At 41.9% G+C, this 16,621-nt stretch overlaps 1 protein-coding gene across 7 annotated transcripts in view; it reads left to right on the top strand.

Moving 5' to 3' along the window:
- Window positions 1–16,621, top strand: part of VPS13B (vacuolar protein sorting 13 homolog B) — a 988,099-nt gene that overhangs the window by 510,229 nt on the left and 461,249 nt on the right. The window lies entirely within an intron of this gene.

The raw sequence follows: 16,621 nt of genomic DNA, 5'->3' as shown, positions 1-16,621 counted from the left end.
GGTGGTAAAATGTGAATTGCACTATGGATTCCATTACCACGGACCATAACGCAATTCTATGACGGAATGCATAATAGAATGCCTTTAGAGGCATTCTGTTATTTATTCCGTCATAATAGAAGTCTATGGCCTGCATAGCGGAAATGAGACGGATCAGTTTTGCAGCCCATAGACTTCTATTATGACTGAATGAATAACGGAATGCCTCTAAAGGCATGTAACTGCAGAGCAGCCAATGGTGATAGCTTTCTGTCCTGCTGTTTAGGGAAGGACCACAGCCTCTGCAGTAGCATGACACAGTATAGCTGAGCAGACATATTCTGCAGGGGAAGTAAGAAGGGGCTATATTGACAGCTGCCAGAAGGGGAAGAACACTAATTCTGTCCAGTGTGTAGAGCATATATATACTGGAACACCTTCCCACTTCAAATATACCTTTTATTATTAATCTACTAAAATCTGGCCTGCAGCCGGACTACAAGTAACAAGAGAGTCAGGAAAAACATATACTATACATATTATGTCATAATGTATAGAGTCAAGAGGTATAATGGTAATACATATGAGTACACCCACAAAAAGTTACTCCATATGTGAATCACAAATAACTCAGGGGTCAATCACATACCAAGAAACAATGTTAAAGATTCAGTGATCGCCCAATGAATGTAAAACCATCATGGAGTGACATTGATACAGTGTAGTTGGTTTAAATATGAGGTGTTTTTGTGGTTACTCGCGGTTAGCTGAGACACCAAAGATGAGACGTTTCTAAACCAGGTGGAAATCCAACACTGGTGAAATAATTCAATCAGGTAGTAATTTAGCACTGATGGAATCCGGGGTGGTCCAGAGGCAATCGTAATGAAGGAAAAAACTTTAAACAAATAATATTCATTGGATTAAGACACTCCCTTGAAAGGTCTGTATGGGGAGTACTACCTACACATTACCCTCCGTTACCCTAACTGGACTCAGCCCAGGGACACCCCTTGAAGGTAGAGGTTCCCTGTCCTCGTGCCTAGCCTGACTCACCCTGTATTACCCTATCCTCAGTGACCTAAAGCAGATAACATAACTAAGGCTGGGTTCACACCTGAGCGTTTTACAGCGCGTTCCTACGCGCTGTAAAACGCTCAACAAGGAGAAACCAATGCTTCCCTATGGGAATGGTTCTCACCTGGGCGTTTAACAGCGCGTACGAACGCGCTGTAAAACGCCCGACGCTCAAAAAAGTACATGAGCGACTTTGGGGCGTTTTGACGCGCGTTTGGGGCCATAGGACACTGCAGTCAATCACACAAACGCGCGTCAAACGCGCGTTTACTATTACCAAAAACGCGCATAAAAATGCGCATAAAAATGCGCGTAAAACGCGCGTTTGCGCAACGCTCAGGTGTGAACCCAGCCTCAGACATAAAAGAAAACACAAAACAAACAAATCCCAACGTTACGTTTCGCCAGCCAGTATGAATTCTGACTGGTTTGTCAGGGGAAGAGAAGAGAGATGCTCCTACAGCAATGTCTCATAATAGAGATCTCCGATATCGTGTCCCTCAGTCGAGACCCTCTAGGAGTGTGAGCCCAAACGCAGGCAATAGATGACCGGTGTCCCCAAGTCTGAATCAAAAACAGCGCCTTTAAAAGTGCGTAGAGCAGCACAGATTAGCAGCAAAAATTAATGATAAAGGCATTTGTATGCTGCAAACTAAAATAGTTGTTAACAACCTTTCAGGACCTTTTAGTATGAAAATGATTCATACTAAAAATGAGCCCCTGTCACACAGATATTCCACCTATTACAGAGCAGCATAGAAGTATGTGTCAGCGCATATATATCCAGAGGCATAACTGTTGTGGCAAACTCTACAACATGGCTCCTACCTACCATATGACGTTTGTAATAATAGTGTCCTCCTATTTGGAGAGACCTTTGGGCCCCATCAGGCAGTAGGGCCCAGGATTATCTGCTAAATCTGGCACCGTAACTCCATGTAATCTACTTTCTCTAACCCTGTCCGGATATCATTAACAGAACATTAGGCTTTGTGGCAACAGCACTGGAGACATTCCTTTGTACAATCACTTGACTCATTCTCCTTGGCTTTGAGTTCTTCAATCAAACCAAACACAGTACATAATGTGATTGCACGGTGATCACCCTTCAAATATTAATGGAAATTCCCGCTTAATGTCACTCACATCTTAAGAGAAAGAATAGCACCAATATGTTCCAAAAGGTCGTTTACTTCCCAATGAATAAGGCTGTGTTATAGTGGGAGCCAGCGGCCATGACGCATGCACATAATGATATGAACATTAATTACATTAGGAGCACGATTCCATCGAATCAATACCGAACACGTTACACTGCTGTTTCCAGCCATCTGGTCCATCAGACGCCATGTCACTTGGACGCACTTATGGCAGAACACCCCCCTTGCTTTGATAATAAACATCTCCGCTTCTTTATTTACTATAGAAACCCTTCTTTCCCGTCGTCTTTATTCAGATTACAGCCAGAAGCCATTATCCAGACATAGCGTTCCATTCCTGTGACACGTCTTTCTGCTGAGAAATTACCCGTTACTTGGGGAATTCTTCTTTGCTCTATAGTAGTGTATCAGTGGAAACTATTCTTCTCTATACAAACATTTGTGCCGAGTTCGGTAATTGCGGAGAATTTCCTATAGGTCTGTGCGCTCTAGTGCCAAACGTGCCTTTTGTTATGCTAATTTATGTTGTAGCTGTTATGGATCCTCTTTCAATATCCAAATGTAAATTCCTTCTGTGCAGCAGGTGAAATGTTTTTTTGACTGTATGTATGGGAGAGAAATTTAGGAGGGAAAGTTTATTACTGGATATAAAGACATAATAGTGATAGATCTTGTTCTCGCCCCTGCTCCCTCTCTCCCCCCGTGATGCCTTTTTTTTCACACCAGTGAGTTTTCCCTTCAAATGCAATGCATACAGCGAACACACAGCATCCGGACTGTATCCTGACCCTTTCAATTCCATACAGTGTGGAAAAAAAGTATTCGATACACTGGCAATTTGTAAGTTTTCCCACCTACAAGAAATTGAGAGGTCTGTCATTTTTATCATAGGTATTCTTCAACTGTGAGAGAGGAATCTTATTTGCATTAATTAATAATACATTTGCATTTATTGCATGAAATAAGTATTTGATCCTCTATTAACCTGCAATAATTCTGGCTCTCTGTTAGTTTTTCTTTAAGAAGCCCTCCTACTCTGCACTCATTACCTGTATTAATTGCACCTGTCCACACACTCAATCAATCACACTCCAGCCTCTCCACCATGGCCAAGACCAAAGAGCTGTCTAAGGACACCAGAGACAAAATTGTAGATCTACACAAGGCTGGGATGGGTTATAGGACAATAGGCAAGCAGCTTGGTGAGAAGGCAACAACTGTTGGAGCAATTATTAGAAAATGGAAGAAACACAAGATGACTGTCAATCTTCTTCAGTCTGGGGCTCCATGCAAGATCTCGACTCGTGGGGCAAGGATGATTCTGAGTAAGGTCAGGAATCAGTCCAGAACTACACGGGAGGACCTGGTCAATGACCTGAATAGAGCTGGGACCACAGGCTCAAAGATTACCTTTAACACACTACGCCGTCATGGATTAAAATCCTGCAGTGCATGCCAGCACATGTCCAGGCCTGTTTGAAGTTCACTAATGACCATCTGGATGATCCAGAGGAGGCGTGGGAAAAGGTAATGTGGTCAGATGAGACGAAAATATAACTTTTTGGTATCAACTCCACTCGCCGTGTTTGGAGGAGGAAGAAGGATGAGTAAAACCCCAAGAACATCTTCCCAATTGTGAAGCATGGGGGTGGAAACATCATACTTTGGGCAGAGTTTTCTGCAAAGGGGACAGACCGACTGCACCATATTGAAGGGAGGATGGATGGGGCCATGTATCGCGAGATTTTGGCCAACAACCTCCTTCCCTCAGTAAGAGCATGGAAGATGGGTCGTGGCTGGGTCTTCTAGCATGACAATGACCCGAAACACACAGCCAAGGCAACTAAGGAGTGGCTCCGTAAGAAACATTTCAAAGTCCTGGAGTGGCCTAGCCAGTCTCCAAACCTGAACCCAATCGAAAATCTTTGGAGGGAGCTGAAACTCAATGTAGTCCAGCGACAGTCCCGAAACCTGAAAGATCTGGAGAAGATCTGTATGGAGGAGTGAGCCAAAATCCCTGCTGCAGCGTGTGCAATTTTGTTAAGAACTACAGTAAATATCTGACCTCTGTAATTGCAAACAAAGGTTTCTGTACCGAACTATATTAAGTTTTGTTTTTCTATTGTATCAAATACTTATTTAATTTAATACAGACCTCTCCATTCTTTGTAGGTGGGAAAAATAGCAACATCGCCAGTGTATCAAATACTTATTTTCCCCACTGTAGGTCTGCGTACATGAGATTCTTTTTTCACGCATCATCTTCAGGAAAAAATTGCAACATGTTCTGTATTGTGTGTTTTTAATGCGGCTCTGGCTCCATAGAAGTGAATGGTTCTTGCATGAAAAACAGAAGACATCCAGACGCAATGCGTTTTTCACTAATGGTTTCTAGGAGATGTAGATTGTTGTGCTTCAGTTTTTCCTCATGCGTGTGAAAAACACATCCAATTACAAAAAACTAAAACACAGAACTCAACCACAGAAAAAAAACTATTGAACTTATGTGCAAAACCATCAGCTTTTTCCTGAACAGATCCTGACAATCCGTGAAAGAGGCCTAAATGTTAGTCAAAAGTGTAATCCCAGCTTTCTGTTCATTAGGGCTCATGCACACGGCCATAGCTGTTTTTGCGGTCCACAAATTGCAAATCCGCAAAACACAGATCCTGGCTGTGTGCGTTGCTCATTTTGTGGAAAAGTACGTCCTGCCCTCTGTTAGAACTACCTATGCTTGTCTGCGAAACGGACAAGTATAGGAAAAAAAATATATATATTTTTTTTGCAGCTCCACGGAACAGATGTGCAGATGCGCACAACACTCGATGTGTTGTCCGCATCATTTGTGGCCCCCTTAAAATGAATAGGTCCGCATCCGACGTGCAAAAAATGCGGACCAAAACCATGGTCCTGTCCATGGACAGATAAAAAAACGGATGTGTGCACGCATGGCTCTAGTGACTTGTGTAGGTCAGTGTACTATCCAGTTTAAAATTCTGTAGCACACTGCAGAAAAATAGTTAATTCACATTTCTACTTAGAGAGTCTGTCACCAAGAAATTCACTAACAACTTCAGACGGCACTCCAAAACTCTTGCAATTTAGTAGACGTGTTGGAAGCCATCCTACCTGGGAGTGCACGTACATTATGCAGGCTTGAAAAAGAGCCCCTCAAAATTTAGGCCCAAAACTATGCTGTACTTGTGATGCACTATTTACTGCTGAATCTACTAAACTGCAAGAATTCGGGCTCATGCACCCAAATGTATTTTCTTTCCGTGTTCGTTCCGTTTTTTGTTTTTTTGCAGACCGTATGCGGCACCATTTACTTCAATGGGTCCGCAAAAAACTGAAGTTACTCCTTGTGCATTCCGTTTCTATATGTCTGTTTTCCCCTTCCGCAACATTTTTTACATGTCCTATTATTGTCCACCTTATGGACAAGAATATGATTGTTCTATTAGGAGCCAGCTGTCCGCAAAATAAGGAATGCACACGTTCATCACTCATTTTTTTTGCGGATCCGTGTTGTTACGGTTTTGTGCATGAGCCCTTTTGATGTGCCGTCTAAAGTTGTTTATGCATTTACTGATCCAAGGTTGGAGAAGGGATCATCTAGGACGAGCACGCAGCAAAAGCCTAAGGTCCCTTACACGCGGGCGAGATTTCCGCGCGGTTGTAATGCGTGAGGTGAACGCATTGCACCCGCACTGAATCCGGACCCATTCATTTCTACGGGGCTGTGCACATAAGCTGTGATTTTCACTCATCACTTGTGCGTTGCATGAAAATCGCAGCATGCTCCTCTTTGTGCGTTTTTCACGTAACGCAGGCCCCAAAGAAATTAATGGGGTTGCGTGAAAATCGCAAGCAAGTGCGGATGCGGTGTGATTTTCACACACGGTTGCTAGGTGACGATCGGGGTGGGGACCCGATCATTATTATTTTCCCTTATAACCATGTTAATACAGAATGTATAGTACAATAGGGCTGGAGGGGTTAAAAAAAAATAATAATAATTTAACTCCCCTTAATCCACTTGTTTGCGCAGCATCTCTTCTGTCTTCTTTTGTGAGGAATAGGACCTTTGATGACATCACTACGTTCATCACATGGTCCGTCACATGATCAATCACCATGGTAAAAGATCATGTGATGGACCATGTGATGAGCGCAGTGACGTCATCAAAGGTCCTATTCCTCACAAAAGAAGACAGAAGAGATGCCGGCTGCGCGAACAAGTGGATTAAGGGGAGTTAAATTATTTTTTATTTTATTTTTTAACCCCTCCAGCCCTCTTGTACTATGCATTCTGTATTCAGAATGCAATTATTTTCCCTTATAACCATGTTATAAGGGAAAATAATACAATCTACACAACCTTTAACCCAAACCTGAACTTCTACAATTGCAATTGCATACCTACTCGCGCGGGTTTGCCGCAATGCATCCCGACCTAATCCGGACACGCTCGTCTGCAAGGGGCCTAAGGCCCCTTTCACATGAGCATGTTTTTCGTGCGGGCGCAGTGTGTGACGTGAACGCATAACACCCGCACTGAATCCTGACCCATTCTTTTCAATGGGTCTGTGTACATGAGCGTTTTTTTTCACCCATCAGTTCTAAATATAGAACATGCTGCGTTTTTCACGCAGCCCTGGCCCCATAGAAGTGAATAGGGCTTCAGTGAAAAACGCATTGCATCTGGAAGCAAGTGCGGATGCAGTGCGTTTTTCACTGATGATTGCTAAGAGATGTTGGTTGTAAACCTTTAGTTTTTTATCACGCTTGTGAAAAACGCATCAAATGCATTGCACCCGCGCAGAAAAAACTGAACGCAATCGCAGACAAATCTGACTGAACTTGCTTGCAAAATGGTGCGAGTTTCACTGAACGTATCCGGAGCCAATCCTTCACGCTCGCGTGAAAGAGGCCTAAGGGTCCATTCAGACGACCGTATTTATGGGTCCGCATCCGTTCCGCTAATTTTGAAAAACAGTGTGCTGTCCGCATCTGTTACACGGCCCTGCAAAAAATATAGAGCATGTCCTATTCTTGTCCACAATCAAGAATAGCCATTTATATACAGGGCTGGTTGTGTGTGTTCCGTGAATTTCATGTGGAATAGAAATATTTACTAAAGTAGACAGGCCTTCTTTGAATTTGAAATGTGTCTTTAGTGCTCTGAAAGTGGAAAGTAATGGATTTGGGGTCATGATCACACACAATATCATTCTAGAACACAGTTATTCAGCTCTGATTTATTATAGCATGCACAAGTTGCACAGTTTATGCTCAAGATTTTCCCTTTTTACTGTCAGCTTTTGAAACTGTAATTCTTACATACAGTAAAACGGTCAGAGTTCTCATTTCATTAGCGAAAAAGAAATGCAACACGGCGCAGATGACTGGAAGAAGAACGTGAACACTAAATATTATTTCTGGATGTACTTTCTCAGGTCACTGAAGAATATCATACCCACTGCTAGTCAGAGGAAAAAGAAAAAATCATCTATCTTCATTAGGCAAAACCTTGGAGACCTCTGTGTTTTAGATATATAACATGCAATACTATTCCATGATTACTTTGTTTTTCTTCTCCGGAGTAAACACTTGGTGAAATGTTATTACTGTATATATATTTTTTCTACTTCTTTACTGCGGAGTTATATAAACTCATCCTGTAAGTGTATGTAGCCTTGGTGCCCCTAGAAGTCTCTGCACATACTGTACCATACTGCCGTATGGAGTCCTAGGTGATAGCAGATTGTGGAAAAGATTAATGAGGACGTTGAACCAAGTTCAAACCTAACTTCACTCAGTATAAAATAAAAGAAATCTAGCGAAAACTAATCAAAATTCTTTACTTAAAGGGAACCTGTCGCCAGGAAATGCACTGCAATCTGTAGGCAGCGTGTTATATAGCAGAAGGAGCAGATCCATATATAGTTTTATGGGAAAAGATTTAGTAAAACTTATCATTCATACATTTAAAGACTATGGACACCTTCAAGGCAATTTTTTATGATTGCATCACTTCTCAGTCTTTCAGCTGATGGCTCATTTGAAGCCTTATCTCTGATCTTCTGACTTCATAAACACTCATTGTAGCTAAACTCTTATCAAACTGATAAGAATATGGCTAAGGGCACAGGCTGTAAGTGTTTAGCGGTCCACAAGTCCAGTATCCCGGGGTAACACTTCTGTAGAAATGTCCTATCATTGTCTGAAAACTGATGTTCTATCTTTTTTTGTGGGCTGTGGAATGGACATACAATGCGGACAGCACATCTTTTGCGGCCCCGTTGAATTGAATAAGTCCGTCTTGTATATGAGCCCTTAAATGAGTGTTTATGAGGTCAGGAGATCAGAGAAAAGGCTTCAAGTGAGCCGACAGCTGACGGGACTGAGAAGTGATACTCTGCAAACAGACACATTTTTAACCCATTAAAAAGGGCTTAACATTTTTTTATAAAAAATTATTTTTAGCCCGAAATGAGTAAAATGGAGTCATAAAAAATTGCCCTAAAGGTATCCATAGCCTATACTCTCTGCTGTTTTGAGCCTAGTTCTAAGTGGCCATTTTAGACTTATTTCACACTAGTGATACCGAATGAGTCAGGGGTTTTAAACACATGTTCACAGCGTTCACAGCGTTCACAGCTTTTTTTTCTTGTGGATGCAATCAGTTTTTCTCATTAAACCTTTTATTAAAGTTTTCATTTATAACAGATGTAATTCAAGCTTTGTGTGCTTGTTCACACGACCGTGCAGTTTTTTGCGGTCCGCAAATTGCGGATCCGCAAAAAACTGATGCCGCCTGTGTGCCTTCCGCAATTTGCGTAACAGAACAGGAGGCCCATTATAGACATGCCTATTCTTGTCCGCAAAACGGACAACAATAGGACAGGACTCCAAATTTGTGCGGGGCCACGGAACAGAGCAAGGGATGCGGACAGCACAAAGAGTGCTGGATGCATCTTTTGCAGACCCATTTAAATGAATGGTTCCGTATACGTAGCGTATGCGAAGCATAGAAAACGTTCCATATACGGAACGCAAAATACGTTAGTGTGAACGAGCCCTTACATACATAAAGTCGAGTATCAGGAGGGCATACCCGATGCATTAAAGGGGTTCTGCACTTTGTTTAAACTGATGATCTATCCTCTGGATAGATCATCAGCTTCTGATCGGCGAGGGTCCGACACCCGGGACCCCCGCCGATCAACTGTTTGAGAAGGCAGCGGTGCTCCAGCAGCGCCACGGCCTTCTCACTGTTTACTGCTGTCCGAGTGACGTCACGACTTGTATCAACTCGTCTGGTCGGGACTAAGCTCCATTCAAGGGAACGGAGCTTAGCCGTGCCCAGGCCAGTTGATGCTAGTCGTGACGTCACTGGACCGACGGCAAAACAGTGAGAAGCGCCGTTGCCTTCTCAAACAGCTTATCGGCAGGGGTCTCGGGTGTCGGACCCCCGCCGATCAGATGCTAGATAGATCATCAGTTTAAACAAGTTGCAGAACAAGTTGCATTAAACATAGTGGCCCACACAACCTCGTAGAGCCAATACAATAAGAACAAAAGAAAAAGTTAGAAGACCTAACCCCCCTGCATCCTTGGAACAGGTCAGTATTTCCCATTTAATTTGTGGCTCACCCGGTGCTCACAAATTGCGTGAAACATCGGCGTCTATGGGCCCAGAATGTACGGTAACATAGAGCAGGAGATCATCTGTGAACGCTGCGCGTTTGTGTTCTCATTACCCAGTCCTGATCCCCGAGATGTCCAGATTGGCTTGTATGCAATCAGTTTTTGAAGCGTTTTTCACATGCTTGAAGAAAAACTGAAGAGTAACACATCTACGGGCAACTGTCAGTGAAAAATGCATTGCCCCTGGATGGCTTCTATTTTTCACGCAACTGATTTTTTTCGGGTGCATCGCATCTGGACGGAAAACTCGCTCCTGTGAAAAAAGCCTTAGCGTTTTTTCCATCTAAATGCAAATGGACAGCATCTGGACTGAATCCTGACCCATTCATTTCATTTGGTCTATGCACACGAGCATTATTTGTCATCTTTTCTTTCAGGAAAAGTCACAGCGTGTTCTATATTGTCCATTTTTCACACAGACCCTGGCTCCATAGAATTGTGGGGGGCTGTATGTAACAACTAAGGCATCCAGGTGCAATCGGTTTTTTATTGATTACTGCTAGGAGATGTTGAGGGTTTTTCTTAAATTTCTTATCTTGTGTGTAAAAAAACACATTAAAGAGAACCTTTCACCTCTCCTGACAGGTCTGTTTTAATAGCCACGTGCATTTCCCATGTAATAACAATTCTGGAGCATCTATTCTTATGGCTCTGTGTTGTGCCATTCCTTTATTATTTCTACTAGAAGTTATGAATGAATTGCTATTAGCTATCAGTAATGGTACAGAGGGGCGGTAACCAGTTGGGAGGGGGTGTACCTGCACAGTCTAAGTTTTTCAAGGGTCATGCGACCAAAGCGTGGCTTGAATCACCTACTGACTAAATTTTTATTTTTAATACATAAAACTTTTACTTTTATTATTGCAATTTAAAATTTAACACTCTAAATTATATTTAAAAATTCTCAGGATGAGCAGTGAGTACTGATATATATTCCTGTGTACCTCTGCTCGGTGTACACCACTATGTAGGATAGCCCCTGATAATTTTCTCAGGGCTTCCCGAATTTCCTAAACCTTTTCAGCAACTTTATGTTTAGGAAATTCGGGAAGCCCTGAGAAAATTATCAGGGGCTATCCTACATAGTGGTGTACACCGAGCAGAGGTACACAGGAATATATATCAGTACTCACTGCTCATCCTGAGAATTTTTAAATATAATTTAGAGTGTTAAATTTTAAATTGCAATAATAAAAGTAAAAGTTTTATGTATTAAAAATAAAAATTTAGTCAGTAGGTGATTCAAGCCACGCTTTGGTCGCATGACCCTTGAAAAACTTTGTTATATATTTAAACAGCGTGGCCACCTACTGTAGGACCTAATAGTCTGTTGCACACATACCTGCACAGTCTGACTCTATCCAATCAGTGCTGCCATTTTCAGACTGTTTAGGTACACCCCCCCCAACCGGTTACCTCCCCTCTGGACCCTTACTGCAGACTACTGGCAAATATTCAGAACTTCTAGTAGAAATAATAGAGGAATGGGACAACATACAGAAAGAAGAATCGATGCTCCAGAATTGTTAGTACGTGGGAAATGCATGAAGCTATTAAAACAGACATGTCGGGAGAGGTGAAAGGTCCCCTTTAAAAACTGATTGCATCTGCATGAAAAAAAAACTCAAGAACGTAACAGATTTGCAGAAAACATTAAAGCAAACTGAAGGGAAATTCAGGGAAAAAAACATATTTTTTTTACTGACAGAACTTGCATGAGTTTTGCATCGCTCATGTGAAAGAGCCTAAGGCTGGGTTCATATATAATGGTAATCCACGGCACACCGATCTCTTTTTGTTTTGCAAAATTTATTATAGGTGCAAAAAATTATTATTCACAGGTTTCGTCAATATATGACTAGTTGCGCCATAATTATGATATAACAAATCACATATATTTGTGGGCCATGATAATTCCCGACGTTTCGGTCCTGTCAAAGACCTTTATCAAGGGATCTAGGCCGATTAGCAAACAGCATGGTATGGGCGCCATCATACCATGCTGTTTGCTAATCGGCCTAGATCCCTTGATAAAGGTCTTTGACAGGACCGAAACGTCGGGAATTATCATGGCCCACAAATATATGTGATTTGTTATATCATAATTATGGCGCAACTAGTCATATATTGACGAAACCTGTGAATAATAATTTTTTGCACCTATAATAAATTTTGCAAAACAAAAAGAGATCGGTGTGCCGTGGATTACCATTATATATTCTGCGACTGACGTCCTCTACGAGCACCCACCATTATATCAAGGTGTGCGGACTCCGCAATTTTTTCTAAGGCTGGGTTCAGACCTGAGCGCTTCACAGCGCGTTCCTACGCGCTGTAAAACGCTCAACAGGCAAGAACTAATGATTCCCTATGGGAAGGGTTCACACCTGAGCGTTTTACAGCGCGTACGATCGCGCTGTAAAACGCTCAACAGGCAAGAACCAATGATTCCCTATGGGAATGGTGCTCACCTGAGCGTTTTACAGCGCGTACGATCGCGCTGTAAAACGCCCGACGCCCCTAGAAGTACATGAGCTTCTTTGGGGCGTCTTGTCGCGCGTTCCCGTCCATAGACTTCAGCGGGAACGCGCGACAATGGGCGTTTGCTTGTCTCTGTATGCGCGATTGCAAACGCCCGTACAATCGCGGAGCGCTCCATCGCGAACGCTCAGGTCTGAACCCAGCGTTAGTGTCTGACATCTGTGTATATATACAGAGAATACCATCAGTCACTGATCAGACGGCCCCGTGTACAACTTAACTCAGAAATATCAGAGATTTAAATGGGGTCCCTGAGACCATGTGTGAATGGAGCAGCAGTAGTGCGCATATGTGACCACCGCTCTATTCAGTGGGACTGCAAAGAACAAAGCTCACTTATCTCCAGCAGTCCCAGTTGTCACACTTGCACACTGCCACTCCATTTACACAGGGGATTCGGGGTCCCTCTTTCTCAGTGGGAGTCTCATTGGATGGACCATCAGTGATCATACATTTATCACATACCCTGTGGATGGGTTATAAATGTTGTTTGTGAGCCTTTAAATAAACTTTGCAATACAATCTTATTGGATTACTCTTTTTTTTTTTATTTATGTTTCCACGAGGGTATAAGTTTTTTTTCAGGAATTAGGGACACATTTATTAAGACCAATGCCTTGTCTTAATAAACCCCTAAACTAGTGGTGGATCCGCCAAAGTTATGCAGAGTCTCCGGCCTGTCCCTTACTTAGATCCACTGCCAGTTCTAATTGTAAGACCGCTTCCTTGCTGGCTTACATTTAGACCTTTTTCTATGCCTGAAAGAGGCGTAGAAAATGGTGAATGAGACGGTCCTGTCTGGTCTTCCCTGCCCTCTTTTTAGAACTGGCGTGAGCGGGACAAAGTCGCAATTTGCGCCACAGCTAACCGCTGCACTGAAACCTGAATTATGCGTAATATAGGCGTATTTCAGCATCATAAAATTACTCCCTAAGGGTCCAGTCACACGTTTGCAAAATGGGTCTGAAATGTGCTGTCCGCCTCCGCATTTTCGGATCCGCACTTCCGCATCCGTGCTGTCCGCAAAAAAATAGAGCATGTCCTATTCTTTTCCGCAATAGCGGACAAGATTAGGCATTTTCTATTATAGTGGCGGTGATGTGCGGTCCGCAAATTGCGGAATGCACATTGCCAGTTTCTGTGTTTTGCGGATCTGGAGAACACTTACGGACGTGTGAATGGACCCTTAGTTTGCTGAATTTTTCTGCTCCTTGATGAAACAGAAAAAAAGTATGTGATGTAATGTAGGGTTCATTCTAGTCAATAACCATAGATTAAGTGCATATTAAAGGGGATTGTTGGATAAGCACCAGTCATCATTTTTTTCCTTTTATTTGGTGTATTTATTTCAGTACAAAAATTGCAAATGTGCTACAGATCTAAAACTGACACAAATGCGGTCAGGAAGTCTGACTTCTGGGACTTCATCTCATTTCTTTACTAGTGCATTAGATAAGTTACTGTACAACGTGGGAGACAATGAGATTACTCCAAGAGCAAATTCAGTTTTTGCTCTATATTACATACTATACATCCATAGTCTTCAATAGAAAACAGCCCTGACGTGTGGGCGTCAGCAGCAAATTTCTAAGCACTTGACTGCCTGTCTCCTGGGATCGGCACAGAGCTGTAGTAATGGTGTGGTAGTATAATAACTGTAATATCACTGATTCCGAGTGAAGGCTTAGATTTGTTATCAGATCTCACATAGCAGTGATGGTTCCTGGCTGACAGTATATACATGGTATTACAGCAACGTTATGTAAAGTTCTGTTACATGAACCAATTTCCTGGACAAGAAAGAATTTAAAAATGGAAAAGTCTGGAATTTTTTTAACAATTTTTTTACACGTGTTGATGGAACCTTTCAGAAATTGCAATTAAAGGGGTTATCCCATGACTAATGTAAAAAAATGAAAATCAGACATCATGTAGTACATGACAATCTCTTTGTAACAAAGCTAGAACCAGCCCTGTACCTCACATGGATCCAGAGATCTCCCCATTCATTGCTCTGCTAGTATTATATTGAGCTGACAGCTCAAGGGGAGTGTCTTTTTTGCTGCAGCTCAGGGGTGTGTGTCTCAGCTCTCCCTATCACAGCTCAGGGGGAGTGTCTCAGCTCTCCCTATCACAGCTCAGGGGGCAGTTGAAGGATAAAACTGAGCATGTGCGGCCATCTCAGTGAGCAGGACAAGGCAATAAGAAAAAGAACAAACTTCAGATGGCGCTATACAGATACATTTTTATTGAATACCCCAGAGACTTTTAATTACATGCAATTACAAAAGTATTCAGATCCAGGTGCTGGTTTGAAAACTGTAGAATATTTTTTGTGGGACAAACCTTTTAAATGCACTAATAGCCAGCCGGCATGCCTGCGTAAACGTTAATATTATGGAAGATGTGACATGGGTCGTGTATGAAAACTTGAATTACGATGAGTCAAAGCAAACTCTCAGAAAACATGTATTATGTTAGTATGTGATATACTTTATATATTCAGATAGAACTCCGTTTCTGTGTGTGTTCATGTTAGTATCAGTTTTTCATATTATCTCTCAATAATAACATATCTAAAAAACATTTTGTAGCCCAGAATTCCTCTTTAGTTTGTATTTCCATGACCGCTCAACTCATGGTTACATTTATTCCTAGGTTGTGTTTCATGTACTACTTGTGGGCAGATATGATTACATTTCATCAGTGCACTAATATATCCACACCCTCTACAAGTTGGAGCGCTTTGGGGCACATTTATTAAGACCGGCATTTTAGATTCAGTTCTTAATAACCCCTATAGATAGCACCGGCCTCTACATAACTTCGTCTGATCCAGCGCCAGTCGAACTGTAAGCCAGCTTCCTTGCTGTCTTACATTTACACCATTTTCTACTCCTTAAACAGGCGTAGAAAATGGTAAATGAGACGGGTCTGCCGACCCTTCCTCCCCCCGCCAGTCCCATTTTTCTAGACCTGGCGTTAGCGTGGATAAGTCACAGATTGTGGCGCAAATGACCTTTATGCCACAATCTGCGTCAGAAATACACCTAATTTAAGTGTATTTCTGTTGAATAAATTATCCCCTTTAATCTTAGCAGGGGGGCAGCTGCAGGAAATAAAATTCCCAGCAGAGCAGTCATTTATTTGTGCCTGATCTTCCTTGTTAACTATTTCTATCCTGCCTTGAGCATATTCCCTCCTCTACGACATACCTCAGCATTTTTTGGAAGAAGTTGTCTCTATCTATTACGTACGAACTGTATGCTTAAATATAATAGAGACACAAAGTTCTGTCTTGGTCACATATTACCTATATGCTTGATGCTGGGCTGGCAGCCACTGTAATGTACTTAAAGTAGTTGTCCAGGATTTGAAAAGCATAACTGCTTACTTCCAAAAGCAGCACCATGTCAGTCCACAGGTTGTATTGCAGCCCAGCCCTGGACACATTAGTTGAACTGAGCTGCAAAAACAAATGCAACCCATGGACAGGTGTGGGTTATCTTTGTAAGAAAGCAGCCATGTTTTTCTAATCCTGGGCAGCCCCTTTAAGACTTTGTATTTACAGCTTAAAGGCTATGTACACGTTTGGCGGCAATTTTTGTTTATGATTGCGTTTTACTCATTTTTGGCTGAAAATCGTATTTTCATTTGGCCTTTTTTTTTAAATACTGAACCGTTCTGTCACAAAGGGTTAACGGTTTTAATAGCTGTGTGACTGGTACTTTCACGTCATCTAGTAACTCTTATTTCTAAACTACTAATAGGTCATAAACACTTATTTAAGCCACATTCTTATCAGTGAGATGAGGATTGAGCTTTAATAAGATAAGTGTTTATAAGGTTAGAGAGCAGAGATAAGGAGCACCTCAGCTCCCCAGATGACGGAAAAGGCAGCTACTAGAGCATCTCAGTTATGTACACAACAAACGATTCCATATTTTGAATAAAGATCAATTGAAAAAATGATATTTAACTCAAAATAAGTACAGTACAATAATAATAATAATAAATTGCCCCAAAGGTGTACATAGCCTGTAAAGAATCTTTAAGATGTAGGTTCTGTAGTTGAAAGTTATATACTATACATTTGTAGTTTTGTCTTGTGACGCTGCTGCCTATGGTGCTAAATGCTGACTGCCTCTTTT

This window comes from Bufo gargarizans, chromosome 5 (genome assembly GCF_014858855.1).
Source record: "Bufo gargarizans isolate SCDJY-AF-19 chromosome 5, ASM1485885v1, whole genome shotgun sequence".
Classification (NCBI taxonomy): Eukaryota; Metazoa; Chordata; class Amphibia; order Anura; family Bufonidae; genus Bufo; species Bufo gargarizans.
Note: the sequence above shows the minus strand (reverse complement) of the source record. Positions and strands in the feature narration are given on the sequence as shown.